This window comes from Corvus moneduloides, chromosome 6 (genome assembly GCF_009650955.1).
Source record: "Corvus moneduloides isolate bCorMon1 chromosome 6, bCorMon1.pri, whole genome shotgun sequence".
Taxonomy (NCBI): domain Eukaryota; kingdom Metazoa; phylum Chordata; class Aves; order Passeriformes; family Corvidae; genus Corvus; species Corvus moneduloides.
This window is the reverse complement of record NC_045481.1, coordinates 43,958,379-43,976,502: the sequence shown is the minus strand read 5'-3', so window position 1 is coordinate 43,976,502 and position 18,124 is coordinate 43,958,379. Positions and strand designations below refer to the sequence as shown.

General features: G+C 41.3%; 1 protein-coding gene across 4 annotated transcripts in view; it reads left to right on the top strand.

Annotated features, from left to right (window-relative positions):
• LDLRAD3 (low density lipoprotein receptor class A domain containing 3) overlaps positions 1–18,124 on the top strand; it is a 122,200-nt gene that overhangs the window by 12,596 nt on the left and 91,480 nt on the right. The window lies entirely within an intron of this gene.

Here is an 18,124-nt window from a genome sequence, read left to right as displayed (position 1 = left end):
TGCGGACAGCGGGGCCGGGCCGGCGTTGGGGTCGGACGCCCTCGGGCCGAACCGGGCGTCGAAGTCGCCGCCGGGCCGAAGGGGCCGCGGCTCCGCTGGTGCATCCCGGGGCGGGCCCCCTTCTCCTTTGCGAGGCCGCTTCGGGGCGAGGGAGGCCGTGGCGGGTGCAGGCGACCCTCCGCCGGTGGGCCCGCGGCGGAATATGGCCAAGTGAAGCGCTCGGGTCCTGCCTGGCTTTACTTGGGGTGCGGAAAGGGGATTTCATACTTCTTATTAATATTCGTCTGTATAGAAACTCTTTTCCCCCGCCACGGTCGGCATATGCCTGTCAAAATCGGCGAGTTGATGATGTTTTGTGCAGCTTTGCTGCAGGTGTGAATTATTTCTGCAACATGATCTTAGCGGGCGCTTTTCCAGACAGTGTAAGTAGCCTGGCTGCATGCTGCTGTGTCTGTTTCCGAATCACGCCTTGGCGATGAAGTGATGACACACAGTGTGTAAAACTCAGATTATCAAACTGAAATTATTTTCTTTTCTTCTCTTTTAAGAGTGTTTGTTGTCATGAAGAACTCGTAAGTTTCACGGCTTCCATGGTAAAATTCGAGTTTGGTGTAGATGGGTAAGAAGGAGGAGAAGAGTTACAGGACTTGCACTATTTTGAAATTGCACAACTGCAAACTTTGACTGTCACATACATAAAGCTTATGGAGGTTTAGGTGTCTTTGAAAAACTGTTTCTGCTGTTCCTTTTTTGGGAAGCTTCAGATGAAGCTCAGGTTTGTTTATCTGGATTGTGTTGTCTTCTTCCTTATTAATTTCCATTTTACTGCTGCCAAAATTTCATCTAGTTATTCTCACCAAGTTATGTGTTTCCATGTGTTGAATATATTTGCTTGTAATACCACCCTTAGATTAACACGGAGGGTTCCCATCTACAAGATACTGATCTTTATATCTGAAGGTTTCCCAGCCACCCACACCCCATATTCCTGCTCCACCTTGGCTTGGGGGCAGTGACCAGGACCTGTTTCTTGTGTGGAAGTTGGTACTTCAGCTTTTTGACTGCTGCCATTCTTGCACAACATTCTTGCAGTTACTTAACCAGAGGCTCTGGCTTACTTTGGGGCAGATTCAAAGAAATTTCTGAAACTTTTTTTTCATGTGTTCTGTTTTTCTTTTAAAAAATAAAGTAGGGGGTCGTCAGGGATTTGGTTTTTAGATGTTGCTTCCTCTGTATATTTTGGCACCCCTGCAAGCTTCCCACAGGGAGCATAAGTTTGTCTCTGCCTGACCTTCACTCTGTTTTGAATTTTACTTCTGGTAACTCCTGAAAGTACTTCTTTTCCTATTGAATCTTTTTTTGGGTACAGATTGGAAACCTTGAAACCCTAGGGATAAATTTCAGTTAACAGAAGATAAACAGCATATAGTCTCCCTGTCTAAACAGTTGTTCTGCTAGCGTGCAGAAGTAAGCAACTATTGACTCTCATTGGCAGTGAATATTTGCAAGGCAAAGTTGGTCTTTTATTTGTATCTTTATTCATAATATTGTAGTTGTATCAAATAGTGTTTTTCATCCTGAAGGAGCTTACCTGCATGGGAAAGGTTTTATGTTGTTGTGATACTTGAATGTGAACTGACACCAGGCTGGTTTAATTTCAGTTGGTAACTAACTGGTAATTGATCAGAAAGAGACTACTGATTTGAAGTTTTAGCCTCTGTTTCCTGTGCTGGAGCTTCCTGATTACCTTCCTTTCCTTTTCTAGTCCCACCTCATTTCAAGTCTCATCAAGCTCTTGGGCAGCGCACACGCCATGCACACCCAGTTTCTTTCATCTCTCGTGCTCTTGCTAGTATAAGCAGGTCAGGCTCAGCTCCGATCCCCTCCTGCTGCCCTGTACATGTCATAGTGTGACCCAGTTTCCAGCGCTTTACTTTGGCTCAGTGTCAGCCCAGGAGTTCCTGGATGTAGGTTAGGTCCTGCAAGGATTCCTGTTTCCAGCTCAGACTGTAACAACATTATCGGGTTAAGTTAATATAGAAGAAGGTCTGTTAGTTAGAAAACAGACATCTACGTTTATCTTCTTCTACTGCTTGTATGGAGTAATGCAAGCTGATCTGCACACAGTTACAGTGAGTTTTGGAAAGAATTGTTTCAGAGAATTGCAAGTACACTATAGCTGAAAAACAAATAAAATGTAAACAGTCCCTAACAGAAAAATGAGTTCTGTAATCTTGACTGCCACTGTACTGTGTATTCAAGACAAATTTTTTATTCAAAGAAACCTAAATCTACTGAATATGTTTTGAACATAGATTTATGTATTTTTTTCTTCAACCCGTATATCATCCATTAAGGAGAGAATTGATGGCAGGAGTCACAAACACTCAGGTAAATTAACTGCTTTTAAAAATATGATTACAAAGTGAGCCGAAAAGGGACATTGTTTTTTCTGACAATTACAGACTTTCCTGTAGGTTTTAAAATGTTAGTCTTCAACTGACTGGAGAATCAAAATGCAATGCACGGCTGGAATTTCTGAGTATCATCCCCAGGTGTAACAGTTCAGTGTAAGGGCTTTTCTGATGCATAAGTCAAATATATAATGTAGCTATTATGCCTCTTACAATACACTCAACTTGCTCTGTATTAAGGGGAGGCTTCTGTGTCTTATTCCCTCCAGTCTTTTGGTCTAATATTGTTAGAATCAGGACCCCATTCCACAGACAGCATAAACATGAAGGGCCCCACGTGCTTTCATTGCATTTTGCAACTTCGCCTCAAAAGCTTGGAAAAAACCAGAATATCCCTAAAATCAAGCAGGGGTAGGAAGTTTGAAGAGTCATGTTACCACATCAGTCTGCACTGTGTAATATCTGCTAGCTTAAAACTTCCACTTGGTGTTAAGGAAGTAGCCATTATTTCCTTACATGGGTCTTCATTTGTACTGACATTCAGGGGAGTTACTAATAGTGGAAATTCTTTGCTGAAAACCTTATGTACGGCATGGCAGGAGTGATTGGCACTGCTGAGTAGTGGTCTCTACTGTTGGATAAGCAGAGAGAGAGGAAAACCACTCTTTACTTGGAGACTCGTGTCTGTACTGTGTATTCAGTAGGTCTGTTCTGTGTTTTTCAGGCAGTCCTCTTAAAAACTCTTAAACTGAGTCTACTGCTTCATAACCAGTGTTTCTCTCTCTTGGTACGTAAGCCAGCTGTGGGCATGGGTAGCACATCAGTGTGGGAGAGGTGAGCAAGGATTCCTGTAGTTGGCAAGTCAAGAATCTTCCAACTTGGGACAGTAATAAATAACAAGCGCTGGATATTTGCTGAAGATGTAAGTCTGCCAGTGGTCATGATGAGAGCAGTCAGGAAATACTCACTTTAATGCAAAGCTCCACAGCCATGCTGAGGAGAATGTGGGATTTCTTGCAGGAGCCAATGCCCATGGACAAGTTGTCTTGAATCAGTTTCTGGTTATTGGACGTTTGATGTTTGAGGTTGTTGTCAGACTTTACTCTTGCAAGTCCATTTCTTTTGCAGGGACTAAAATAAGCAGATGATAATTTGGGGGGGATGTGTCCTTGGCTAGATTTAAACAGGTTTCTGTTGCTTGCTGAATGTGGGGAGTTACAAGGCTCAGGAGCTTCCATCCATCCTGTCTCACTTGGGATAATTGCTGCAAGTAGTCGGCAGCTGCCCAGTGGAGAGGGTGGAAGCATGACTGCAATGTTGCAGTCACATGTTGTGATAGGAAGTGGAGATTGTTATAAAGAATATAGATAGTAGAAATGCACCTTTTGTACAAATGTGAAATAAATTGTTACAGCATGCAGTCAGTCTGTAGTGCCTGATACACTGAGAGCAGCAAGCTCTCTACCTCTTTAGAGGAAAAAGTTTCCTGGTGATACTGTAATATTTTTATTGTGACAACAGGAACCTGCATCCTGCTTTCATTTGTATGCTGATTATCTACTGGGTGAGGAATAAAATGGCTCCCTTTGCTGTAAATCTGGTAGACTTTAACAGGGATATGTTGATTTGTTAGGTAGCGGTGATGAATTGAGCTGAGATTCAAGCATCTGTGTTTCAGGGCAGTGTGGGAAGGCCTAATTAAAAATTAATTTGTCACCTGGTGAAAGAATTTGTTTTGGTTTTGTTTTATTTATGTTTTTTAAATTTTAATTTATTTTTCCAAACAGGTTCATTTTACCAGAGTAGTGTCTGTCATATATCCTGTTCTGTGGTTACTCTCTCTGTATGAGCAGAAATGCAGTAAAAAAATGCCTAAAAATCTGTAGCATGAGATCTGCTGTGATGGTAGCAGGGCTCTCCATTTCAGTGTCTTGTCTGTTGTGGAAGCTGATGAGTTTTATGAATTGCTAGAAAGCCTTGTAGGCTGTTCAGTTGTCCTGCCTGCTGCAGACTGGAGCTGTGGATATTCTACCTTTGGTACAAGGCACTCTGTGATAACTATTTCAACTGGCATTTTCAGGGTCTGAATTTGAAAACAGTTTCATGATGAGCTGGCAGGTTTTGAGGATGACGAAGGAGAAAGGTCTTGGATCTCAGTAGTAGGGTTTTGGTGTTTTTTGTCTTTCAAGTATTAAAACATAACTCTTCTGCTCTGGCAGGATCCCATAATGCTAAGATGCAGAATGGAATACTTCAAGTGAAAACAGCTTTAATGGTGTATTTTAAGGTAGCTCTCAAGTGAAACACTGCATAACAGACTGCCCTTTGCCTGCAATGTAAATAGATCGTGGCTGGAGATAATTGTATAGTCAGCCATTAGGATAATCAGTTTATCATACATTTACTGACTGCTATAGAATTTTTGAGGAGGACCTCATATATATTAGAAAACCTAAAAAACCCCAATGACAACGACTGAAAATTAAACAAATAGCTTGAGAAAAACAAGCAAACAAAAAACCTTGGCAGATAGCATTTATCTAAATTAGTTATCTCTGATAGTGAAACTTCAGTTTTATATGCTTAATGGGGTTTTGCATATGCATGGACTGAGTGTGTGTCCAGATACTTGCCTGTTTGATGTGCAGAGTTGTAAGCTGCAGTAACTTGATCAGCTGTTTAGTTTCTTTCATGCAGCCTCTTCTGCTAGTGAAACTGTCAGACTAAAAGGCATTTTAGGCCGATCTCACCTTGCATGCAGTGTTGTCTATCAGGACAGAAAAATTCTTTTAGGGGAGAAGGTGGTGTAATGGTAGCTGGCTTGGTGTGTGTGTGTGTTTTAATTTGCACGTGGGAAGTGCTGAGGCAGTGAGATTTCAAAATGGAGCCACTGGTCTCTTTGCTTGTTCTCAGCTGCTTATGCAGATACCCACTTACCCACTTCTTGGTTGCAAAGGAACTTGTGGAATCACATACTTTAGTTTCAGTTTATAGAAATACGTACTCTTTGGAAGTTTGAGAGAAATAATGGGTAGCTCCTGTTTGTGTGAGAAATGTGCGAGAAGGAACGACTGGGGAATCATGTGGGTGGATAATCAAAAGGGCCCAGATGAACAAAATGAAAATGGAAGCAATTTGGGGGGAATGGGGTGGCTGCTGATAACTTTTTCCACTGTGTTCCTTAAGCCTTCCTCCAGCCATGGGCTGGACAGCTGTGAACTTGTCACAATTAAAACATATCAAGCAAAGCTGCTCTTTGTCAATGTGTAAATGGTTGAGTAAGTTGCTCTGTCACAGTGTGCCACATGTCACAGTGAACAGAGAGCTGGGGTAATGAATGGAAGGTGATGTGGCTGTGAAACTGCTAAAATGTGGGATTATTAAGAATTGGCAGCTAGTGAACTCCAAGGCCCTGATACTATGTCCTCTTAGCCAAAAGATGTGTTTTAAAATGGCTTTAGTGTCTCTCAAGCAGCCTATGAGGCTTAATTTATTAAAGATTGGGAAGTGTATAAGTTGAATATTGTTGAAGTATGCTGTTGTGTTATGAAATAGCTTGTTTCAATAGGGGCAAAAATACAATTTTTCAGGTTTTAGTGCTATTTTTGTTCTTTGGTAGGGATTCTGATTAGTTTTTTCCTTTTAAATTAAAGGAGAAATCCCTAAGTGCCATGCCTTGCTATGGATCTCTGGTGGTGTGTTGTTATCTTTCATCTGCTTAGACAGATTCCAGATGGCTCCTAGGGAATGTGATGGAGGAGATTCCTGGTTCAAAGTTCTCTTACTGAAAATTTTAGATGGAAACCAGTTACAATAGATGAGGTAGCCTATGTTGGTCTATTTTGAAACTGTTGCATTTGTTGGATGAAGAGTTTGATTTTAAGTAGCATTTGCCTGTGAGGATTTATCTCCATTTTTGGTAAAATGCAATAATGTTACTGCAGCAAGTAGGTTATGGTTCCATTTAAAATTAGGATGTGAATTCTGGCTACTGAGTGTCACTTTGTGCTCAGATTCCTTCATTCCTTGGAGTAATTTCTCTTGCTTTATGTATTTTGGATGAATTTATCACTTCAATTGTTAATGAGTCAGATGATGCTTACAGCTCCCGACAGAACACCATTGCCAGCCATATGTATCTGTGTCAACTGAAGACTTGTAGTCTTCTGGGCAAAGCTGTTCAGGGTCTTAGTGCTGCAGGATCTGCTCCAGGTTGTGTTACTGATCAGCAGGATGACTTTGGGCGAGATAGAATTCTTTCCTCACTGTGCTTCCTCCCCTTTTACCTGTTTAAATTTTTTTTTTTGGACACCAGCTCTCCTCCCAACTTTCTCTGATGCTGTTAGTGCTATCCTAGTTTTAATCAAGAGCTCTATGCCACAAATGCCAGGCATGTCTTTTTACAGTTCAAAATACTGCTTTTTGCCTTTAAGAAATGTTCTGCCTTGCCTGGTATGGATTTGATATTAAGTAAGTAGATTTTTCATGATATGATGATTTTTAGTCAAGTATTGCTGTTTTCTTCTTTCTTTTTGTTGTTGTTAGTGTAAAGACATTAAGATTCCTCAAACACAGGAGCGTTAGGTTTACAAAGATGTGAAGCATGATAGAGACACACTAATTGATATACTTGTGAAAACCCATGTACTTGTCAAGTTGCACTTTCTCTCCCTTTTGTAAGGCAGGTCAGGAGTTGGCAGCTGGAAGTACTGTTGCTTGTCCAGGGTGCTCTGCACAGGTAAGCCGTGGCTCAGTGCTGTGCTGAACTCGCTGATAGCGGCTGCTTCGCAGGGAATGCGGTCGTTGCTCGCACACATGGCTGCAGAAGGCAATACTTGAGCTTGCGGGTTTGTGTTTCAAAGCTGTTAATTCAGTCTCAGGACTGGTGTTCTGCTGCTGCTCTCCCGATGTCAGAATAAGTTATGTTAAGGGCTATTAAATGTTTCTGCTGCTCTTTGTATAAGGTTAGCTAAAATTCTGCAGCTAAAGATAGCCATGATTTCTCAGATTGTGAATCCCTTTCTTGTCAGATTCAAACTCCTTTCTTTTTCTTTCTTTGCCTGTACCCTTGTTCTCTTGTTCTGAAGCTGCATGCTGATGACTTAGTCTTTACATGCTTCTTTTCATAGATGATTTGTGTCACTTCCTTCCTCCTCTCAGTATCCTTTTTTCTTTTTTCCCTTTGTCCCTTATGACCTCACCAGGTTGTACCCATTGATGCATGGAGCTAGCCATGGACTTCCTCATGGTGCCTCCATACTTAAAAAGAAAGATGCTGTTATGTATACTTATTATATCTTTTCCAAACCTGCAGTTAGGAATTGTTATTTTTCCCTTGCCTCTACCCTACTGCAAGTTCTCTGCTTCACTCTGCCACCGGTGCTGTGCTTGTTTTTCTTCTCCCTGTCCTCCCTGTCCATTGCTTAGCTGTGCTGTGTGCTAAGGCCCAGCTTTAGGCTGTGTGGGACTTCACTGCTGCTGAGTTTGGAAGGTGGAGTTCAGTAAGAGCAGACTACTTGGGACTTGGTCTTGCTCAGTTTCTGGTACAGTTTGTAAGTGAATTGTGCATCTTAAGCAAATGCTCTGTTTCTCAGGGATCATTTACGAAGGACAGATAATACTTACTTGACACAGTGCAAGGTGTGATGTATAAAGGGCTAAATAGTTAATGAATGCATTGTTAAATATATGCAGTCATAGAGTAGTTACGATGTTAAATACATAGAGTTGCTTCACCTGCCAATGCACATCACTTCTTCATGAACATATAAATTGGTAGAGTCAGCATGTGTGGCCTTCAAAGGAAACACATTGCAGTCAATGAGTTTCAAGGGCTAAATAAGTCCTCTAACTTGTTAGCCAGCCTCATGCCAATGGCATGAGTTGCTCTTGTGGCTGGGCCCAAAACTGTCAAGTCTTAAAATCTGGGTGGAACTGCACACTCCTAAACTGAATGCATGGTTAACTGGAACCTGGAGTGCATGGTTTTTGTCTTGAGGAGAATGGCTGTCCTCCAGAAGAGTTTGGGGCTCTGATGCTGATCTTGGATGGGGGATCTTGGAGATGCCAAACTAAATCTTCCATGATCTGATCAACAGTAAAAAACGTGTCTTCTCAAGGCCTTGGCATCATGTGAAATCTGAACATCTGTGCTTGTTTGAGTAACTGGAAAGGCACAGTACAGATGCTGAGATCAAGATCTACTCAGTCTGGCAGAAAGCAGACTGCACTTGTGAAATCCTGGAGTCTGGAAGAACTTACTGCTCAATCACTTTTAAAAGACAAAATCTTTTAAACTAAGTAGGCATAATTCAGAATTGGCTAATGAGGAACCACAGTGTTTGTGGTGATTGCTGTCTTTCAAACTCAAAAAAGGTTTCTTTTTCCTTTCAGCAAGTTTTTGAAAGGTGAAAAGAAGGTGGAGAGGGAGGAAACAATCCACATGGCTGAATGTCAGTATTTGATTGTGAGTGAAATGAAAGCATGAATGGAGTTACAGGTAGAATTGTAAAAAAAAAAAAACCTCAAAACATTGCGCGCTTTTAAATGAAGAGATCATTCATTTTACTGTGTAACCACGGTTCTAGATGTTAAACTTGCCCTCTATTGAATTGAGTCCTGTTGGAATTCTGATTTACATTCTCTAACAAGTGTTTGGTAGCCCTTTCTTAAAAGGTAAGATCTACCTATGCTTTTTAGGCATTTTCAGTCTTGTGAATATAGTGGCTTTGAATATCAGCAAGTGTGAAGGTAAGAAAAAAGTGAATCCCTGTGATATTTCAGCTTACAAGTTCTTAATCAAACCACAAGCATTTGTCCTTTTGCAGTCAGATGGAGGACTTCCCTCTGTTATCTGCAAGCAGTATTTAAATTTCAAGAACCTATTCTTTTTATCTCCTGTGAAAATGGAGCTACCATGTGCAGTGTACAAATCAGGAATGTACTTCTGTCCAAAGATCAAAGTGGTCTGCCTAGAACATTAACAGAGCACCTGAAAGATAAAAAGGACGTTGATAGTAGAGTTCCTTGGAATATTTACAAACAGTACAAGTTGGCAGTACCAGTTGTACCCTGAAAATCTTCCATGAGGAATGTCAGCTTCTAAATTGTAGGTTTGAAGTAGAGAGTTGTCAGATTTTTTTTTTTTCCCTATAGGGATTTCTGACATCATCACATTTTTTGAAATGTTTTTCATTGCAACCTTTCTTTTCAAAAAAAAGAGTCCAGAACAGTTTCAGTGACCTTATTATTACTTGAATTATATGTCCATTAAGGTTAAGAGCACAATAGCCATTTTTCTTCTTCAAGTTTTCATAAAATGAGAAACGAAATGTTTTGCAGTGTAATTTCCTATTTGCACTGCAATTTCAAGTGATTGAAATGCCTGCCCTTTTCAATAACTGAGGTATTAGACATTTCATGGAATACTCCTGAGTCAGAGGTCCTGGGTGTAGGCTCTTTTGAGGTAGCATGTAAAAGTGTGTATCTCTTAGTTACATCAACAGAGTCCCCCCAAAAGTGGTGGGTACTCAATGACATTGGTTTGCACAGCTGTACCTTTTCATCAGTCTCACTTCTTTCCGTATAGCAGAGAAAGCATTTACCATTCTTATGCAAAATTGTGCATGTTAGTTACAGAGAAAAGGCCCAGTGTCTCTTCCTGCTGCAGCTTTGATAACTTTCAGGCTTTCAAAGTTAAAGGCTCTTTACTTATTAATGACTTCTACATGAGATAGATTTCTGTGTCTAATCAGATTGAATATCCTTAAAATTTCTAATGGGATCCTTGAAAATCTGCCAATAGACTATATAGGTTTTCTGATGAATTGTTTTAATTGAGCTCTGCCTTGCTATTTGGTTAACAGTCTTCAGGGTAGCCTCAGGCTGCTTACTTTCCAATTTCCTTGTGTTATCTGTAGATAAATGTCCACCTCATTGGAGCTTAATGGCCAATTAGCTGAATCTGAAAACACAAGAAACAGTGCTGATCATTGGCAGGATATTCGTGTCCTAACTGAGGTTGAATCCAGAGTTGCTGACCTGCTGACTGCCGCTGTTCCTTGTGAGTAGCCTCATGGGGAAACTGTGTTCAGCCTGTAAAGCACAGTTTAGCTAATTTTTCCCTGCAGTGTTGGTGCTTTATTTATTTTCTCATCAGTAGTTGAAAAATTAGGCAGATCACTAATGTGAGCAAGCTTTCCAGTTGAAGAAGCAATCAGTGTAACTCCCTTTGGGCCTATATCAAAGACACCTCTGTAAGGCCCGTTAAATCCTGTTAAAATTAAGCCTACATACAATCATAGACTCATCAAGGTTGGGAAAGCCTGCCGAGATTGAGTCCAGCCTTTGACCAGGCACCACCATGTCAACTAAACTGTAGCACTAAGTGTCGTGTCCAGTCCCTTCTTGAATACTTCCAGGGGTGGTCACTCCACCATCTCCCTGGGCAACCCATTCCAGTGCTCACCCTTTCAGTGAAAAAACTTCCTAATGTCCAGCATGAACCTCCCCTGATGCAGCTTGAGGCTATGTCCTCTTGTCCTGTCACTGGTTGCCTGGGAGAAGAGGCCAACCCCCACCTGGCTACAACCTCCTTCCAGGCAGTTGTAGAGAGTGATAAGGTCCCCCTGAGCCTCCTTTTCTCCAGGCTGAACAACACCAACTCCCTCAGGACCCATCACTTCACCTTGTTGAGCCTCAAACAGCTGGCTTTGGCACATCGATCCAGCCTGTCCAGCAGATCAACACTCCTGCCCAACTTAGCACTGTACAAACTGGCTGAGAGGACCCGTGATCCTCTCATTCAGGTCATTGATAACAGTGTTAAGCAGGACTGTCCCCAACACTGAGCCCTGGGGAACACCACTTGTGAGCAGCCACCAGCTGGATGTATGTCCATTCCCTGTGGGCCTGACTATTCAGCCAGTTTTCAACCCAGTAAAGAGTGCATGATTTAGACTTCTAACATATCTGGTGGCTATCTCCATTTTGGAAAGGAAGCATGTCTGATATGGGATGTCTCAAAGGAGCAGTGACATTGAGGAAATGGAACGGTCTTTGCACCTTTGCCAGTCTGGCCCTTGAAGATGGAATAAGTTGGGTGTTTGCAAACACAAGCCTTCCATGCTACTTGGCACATTCCTGTAAGAAAACTAACCTTGGCTAAGATTTAGTTACTGTTCAGTGTTGTTTGCTTCAGTTTAGAAGGACTATAGAAGTTGGCCTGTTGTGTTGGAAAAAATGTGTTACTGAAATGCTGTAGGTTTTGGTTAGCGAACAGTTTGAGTGAGCTCAACTGTCAAAATTAAACCCTAGGTGTAAGCAGCTGTACCAAGAGCTAGTCGTTGCATGTTTCCAGGGCAGAGTAATTTTTGGATACTTTGGAACCTACAGATTCATAATCTTGGGTCCTGCCCTTGGGTCGCAACAATCCCATGCGGTACTGCAGGCTTGGGAAAAAGTGGCTAGAAAGATGCCCTGTGGAAAAGGACCTGGGGGTGCTGGTTGGCAGCAGCTGAACATGAGCCAGCAGTGCTCAAAGGGCCAAGAAGGCCAATGGCATCCTGGCCTGAGTCAGGAATAGTGTGGCCAGCAGGACCAGAGCAACAATTGTCCCCCTGTACTTGGCACAGGTGAGGCCACACATTGAATCCTGTGTTCAGTTTTGGGCCCCTCACTGCAAGAAAGACATTGAGGTAGTGGAATGAGCCCAGAGTAGGGCATTGGAGCTGGTGAAGGGTCTGGAGCACAAGTCTTGTGAGGAACAGCTGAAAGAGCTGGGGTTGTTTAACATGCAGAAAAGGAGGCTGGTGGGGCAATCTTGCTGCTCTCTACAACACCCTGAAAGAAGGTTGTAGTGAGGTGAAATAGTCAGGGTAACAAGAAATAGGACAGGAGGAAATGGCTTCAAGTTGCACCAGGGCAGGTTTAGATTGGGAATAAAGACAAATTTCTTCACTGAAAGGGTGATCAAGCATTGAAACAGACTGCCCAGCAAAGTGGTGAAATCACAGTCTCTGGAAGTGTTCAAAAATCTTGTGGCTGTGGTCCTTAGAGATAAGGTGTAGTAGTGTACTTGTCAGTGCTGGGTTAATGTTTGGACTCAGTGATCATTGAGGCCTTTTCCCTCCTTAATAATTATATGATACATAGATGGGCTTTAATATTAATAGTTTGCATTTTTTATGGTACTTCTTAAAAAACAGTTTATATATTTGGCAAACAACTGATCAGTATGTATCTTTAGGTACCCATCTTCTCAGCATCCAAGCAGGGTAGAAACATAAATTATGGATGCTGCAAGTATTCCCATGGGATAGGAGAGCATTAGTAGTCATTAACAGATAAGGGAAACTGAAGCCAAGGAAAGCAGAATAATATGATCATGTAAGACATCTGTGGCTGGATTGAACCCTATCTCCGGTCATCTCAAATTGCACACAGAAAGCTGCCCTTTCCTTAAAGGCATCCTGTCTGCAAGGCTGGACTATGTTGCAGGTACTGACATTAATCTTCCTTCTCCTGAAGCTTATGTCACCAACATTCCTGTTGGAGAGCTGACTAGGAGGCAGCACACTCGCATGTAACCATTGTGGTGTTTGAAGGGGCATCGTGGTGTTTCATGCCAGTTGGATGACATATGGCTGCTAATTTGTAAAGCTGCATCTGTGTCTGCCTCAGCTCTGGCAGCTGCTGTTGAGAGTGAAAGCTCTAGAAATGTGGGAGACTTACCTTTAAGTGCGTGTAGACAATAGCCTGTCTGCTTTATAAGTTTGATGAAAAATTGTGAAGGGGCAGGATAGATAATAATGTGCAGTGAATGGTCATATCCTACTTTGTCTGTTTGGTTTTTAATGGTATAAATAGATAACGGCATCAGTTGGAAAGCTCAGGTGTGAAGTACGGTAGGAGTAGAGCGAGTTCTCCTTCCTAGATTAGTTTTATGTGTTAGTGATAGGAAATATTCCTGTGTGGCATTACTGACAGCCGTGAGTGGCTGGCAAGAGTGTTTTAAATCCAAGACTGAATTCTTGGCTTTCTTCTGATTTTCTAGTTGAATATATTTGCATTGGCAAAAAAAGTTGGCTGACTTAAAGACATTTTAAGCATAGACTTAAAGTATCTTGAAATAGTAGGGCTTGAATACCTTCTTTGCTTTCTCAAGGGCAAATTCTGCCACTGAACATATGTTGTAGATCACATTTTAAAGTGGTTTTTCCCTGGCTCCAATTTTGCTGCCTTTTACTTTGAGCAGCCTTTTTCTCCCCACCTCTGAAAAGGTAGTAGGATGTGGTTACTGAAATTATTGAATTCTGTACATGGTGCATTCACTGTGCCTCTCTGAAGCAGGAATATGTTACACGTGGGTAGAGTGGAACACAAATCAAGGTGATGTGTGATCATGTGCAAACAGAACTAAGATAACATGTCAGAGATAACAGTGATCCTCGGCAAGGCATAATGTCGCGGAATTGTTTGCTGTCTGCCTTGCTTTGTGCTGTCTACAAAATGGTGATAACACCTCAGTTTCTTTAGTTTCATAAATGCTGGTAAGTGCTCAGTTCCCCAAAGTAGTGTCATCAATAATTCATTATCACTTAATTGCTGGAGCTGATTTCCGATGGTTTGCTAAGTAAGACACTAGGAAGTGGTAGTTTCCCCTGTCAGTTCCACTGCTCTGCTTTTGCCAATGTTTTATGGGTTTGTTGTGCACTTGCCTTTTCCCTTCTCCTCCAGGAATGCTTTGCCCTCGAACCACAAAAAAATTGGAGTAGCTTACAAAAAGAGTGGGGGAAACATCCTAGCATCAGATGAGGTGGTGGATTTCTTTTTGCATCAGCAAAGCAGCAAGTCCAGGAAAGGCCAAGCCACAGACAGGCTGAATTTATAGGACTCAGCCCTGCGTGTGTGACACATTGTCACTGTTTGTCACTTCTGCTTCTTTTCTTTGTTCGAATAGGCTGTTCCTAGACTGCTCTTTTCCTCTTGCTGGTGCTCAAAGTGCTTACAGGTCTGCTGCTTTTGTCTGATGCTGTTGTCTATAAGCTTCTGTGAGAAGGCTCTTTCAGTTGTCCCTTTTATATCACTACTTTGAATTACATGTGAGTTATTTCTGATCGTTTTTCATCATAATAGGAATATGTAGTTTTGGAGTGGATAACAGTTGGATATGTTTTGCTTTTTTATGTGAGAAGTCATATCATCATACTTTCAACAGTATCATCAGAGGTGAGATTTGGAATTGTGCAGGTTCTCTTTCCAATGTTTCTGATAGCAAGAAGTAAGTGCCACCAGTTTCCTAGGGTGGAATACGGCAGATTTCTTTTCTGCATGCTAAAGAGGGGAACTTTAAAATAGATGTCCTGGAAAATATGTGGTGCTTATTTTTATTAGCACAGGGTAGTCTCTGTTCTGTGTAAGATATGAGCTAAAATACAAATGAGGAAGCAGGGCAGTATCACACTCTCATATGTAGAAATGAGAGGTGGGGAAGGAGTATCCATTTATCTATATAGCTTATCCCCTAGGACACTGCAAGCATGTTTCATCTACTGTCCTGGATGAAGGTCCAAAGATAAATAGCTACAGCTGGACTTTAGTCATAGTGTTTTCTGATCACTTTCTTAAAATTGGGACACTGCCTTACCTTGCAGAATTGGAACTGTTTAACACTTGTGCAGGGTTTGGCAATGCCAAATGTTTTTAAAGACTGTACTACATCCTAAAAACCAGTCTGTTGGAGCATGTCTTTCATCTGAGACTGGTTTGCCAAGGCAGCATTAAGGGGAGAGATACAGTTTGTTTTTTTGGGGTGGGTTTTTGGTTTTTTTGTATAAACATACATAGCTTCCAAATTGATTCAGTTCTATCTTAAACACACATCAAGAATGATCTTGTTACTATTTCTATACATTCTTGAGAATTTGCGTCACAATTCTTTAAAAGAACCTACATGGATTTGTTTCAGTGCATTAATTTTTTCCTTTCAACTGCTGTGGGTATAAAAATGAATTGACAACTCACTTCTTGGTGATCATAGAATATCCTTATTTGGAAGGAACCCACAAGGATCATCAAGTCCAAATCTTGGCCCTACACAGGACATCCCAAGAATCACACCATGTGCCTGAGAGCATGGTCCAAATGCTTCTTGAATTCTGCCAGGCTTGGGGCTGTGACCAGTTCTCTGGGTAGCCTGTTCCAGTGCCTGATCACCCTTTGTTGGTTTTGTTTCAGTGTGTTCTGATGTCTTTAAACTTCATTAAAGGGACTGGACTGGAAAGAATGTCAATCAGCTGCTTTGTGGGATTCCTTAAAGACCTACTACATTCTCTCTTCAGTTTTCAGTTACCAAGCTTCCTTTAAAAAGTGCTGGTTTCAAAATGAAATTTCAAATGGTGAAATTTCATTAACACTAAAAAGTTAATCTCTTCAGCCTGCCGCACTTTGTTCTGTTTGTAGTCACTCTTGCCTCTCTTCAGGGAAAAAGGAGGATACAAAAGATGCTGCTACTTTTAGTAAATAGTTTTTCACGGAGGAGTTGTCAAACTGAGAGTTTTGACTTGAATATGTTGCAGCTAGGATGTTTTGCACAGCAATGTACCTGCATTTTGCACAGCAGTGTACCTACATTATGTTCCTAAATCTGTTCTTCCATGTATTAAAAAGAATATTTATTGTTGACCCTTCTAGGCAGCAAATTGAGAAAGGGAAAAGGGTATTTTTTAAGTCTGAGTAAAATGGCTTAAAACTTTACTTTCTACAAACAAAAGTAATCCTTCATTCTGTGCTTTACTCGAGTGAGATTTTAACAGCTTCAGTGGAACAGCTCTTTTATAAAGATGCAACAGAAAGAAGAATTAAGACTTGGGCAGATCTATGGGGAAGGAGTAATTGGTATCCAGTATCACAATGAATTTTGTGCTTTTGGTTGGGGAATACGTGGGGGAAGGAAACTTTTGCTGTCTTACATTTAAAGTTTTATTGTGGTTTTGATCTTGCCATACAAATTTTTTTAGTGCTAAGTAAGTGTTTGATCACAAAGCATCTCTGTTAGCATGTGCTTCTTGTTGCCAAGGTGCTTCTGAAACACAGAAGCTATGTGGGCATACTGGAAAAGTTGTGTCGCCACCCGTCTCTGGCAGTCTCTGTGATCAACAGTCTGCTGTGTCTGTGTGTGATGAAGAATGTCAGCAGGGTTATCTGCAATACACTGAAAAATTCATAATGGCCACTCAAATGATGACAATGATGAAACTGCAAAGTTACCTTGTGCTAGCAGTCTCTGTGAGAACATATTCCTGCTTTTGGGGTGAAGCTTCCAGACTGCTGAAGGATACTCTACCATTTCTGATCATATGAATGGACTTGGTGATCAGGTAAGGCACAAGGAAGCAAGAATTTTCATCCTCGTCTTAAGGATGTCTGTGTTTGGGGTGCTGTATCATTGGTCATTTTCACATGACTCTCTTTTGAGTTCACACATGGAATGAACAGCTGTTGTTTGGTGGTGGTAACACTTCAGTTAAGTTTGTTTGTGCAGTTGTCAGCTGTAATGCAGTCAAGATTTAGTGTATTACTTTCAGATTTATTTCTTGGAAAATCTGGACAAAACACAGCTATAGTTCAAGGAGCTAATAGATAATATAAAGTGCTTCTGGTTCAGCCACGTCATCTGCTTTGTGTATGAAACATAAGAATATGATCTAGGACACTTACAGCTTGAACAAAGTTTCTTGATCCTGGGTGAATTTTAGCACTACATTGTATTTTCTGTGTCAGTTTTTCCTTTAGACTTTCAGATTGTTCACAGAATATGGGTCACTGTACATGGTCAAAAGTAATACTATTTTTGTGTTAACCTCCTGAATCAGAAATATCCATATACAAAACTTGTAGTGAAGCAACAAATGCATAAATATTTCTTTTCTATGTTATGGACTATATTGTGAATGAATATGTGAAAATTAATTGTATAGGAGATGAGGAAGATAGGAAAGACTATAGTAATCACATTCAGCTTTCCTTGAGTGGTTAAAAATGAAGTTAAATTAATTCTATTTATTAATTGAGCTTCACACCTTTTTTCTTGTCCAAGGGACTAACCTTTGAACTAAAGAGAAGCACTGTTGCTTAAGTAGAAAGCAAACACAATTCAAGTGCTTTCAACATAACAGACAGCTGTACAGTTAATTTTTCCTGCAGCCACTCCAGTTGCATGGCTGTTAACAGTTAAATTATGAATGAGGTATTCTGAAGGAAGCCTCTCCTGACTGTCAGCTATCCTCTTGTGTTTGTGCTGGTCACCAGGGTCACAGGGGTCTCATTCCACATGAAGCAGTGTGAGATGCAGACAGGCTTTGTTCCAGACTTGAAGAGAATGCGACTGAGTTGTCGATGTCATTCATAAAACTCGGTTCTTCTAGGTCTTGAATGCAAGGAGTTCATGTTCTGTTACAATGAATGATGAGCATCCTGGTACATACTGATGAACGAAGGCCTGTCTGGAATGATCCGGGCTGCGAGGCGCTTGCTTGGGGGGTCTCTGGAAACAGAGCAGCCTGATGTCTTGTATAACATATGAGGTCACAGGTTAGCCAGTGATATCACCAGTCTCATGAGGTTGCTTATCCTGTGTCCTAGACAGTATGGCTTATTGTCTTTTTGTGTTGTGTAATGTCTCCTGCTAATAGGATGGCACAGCTATCCTG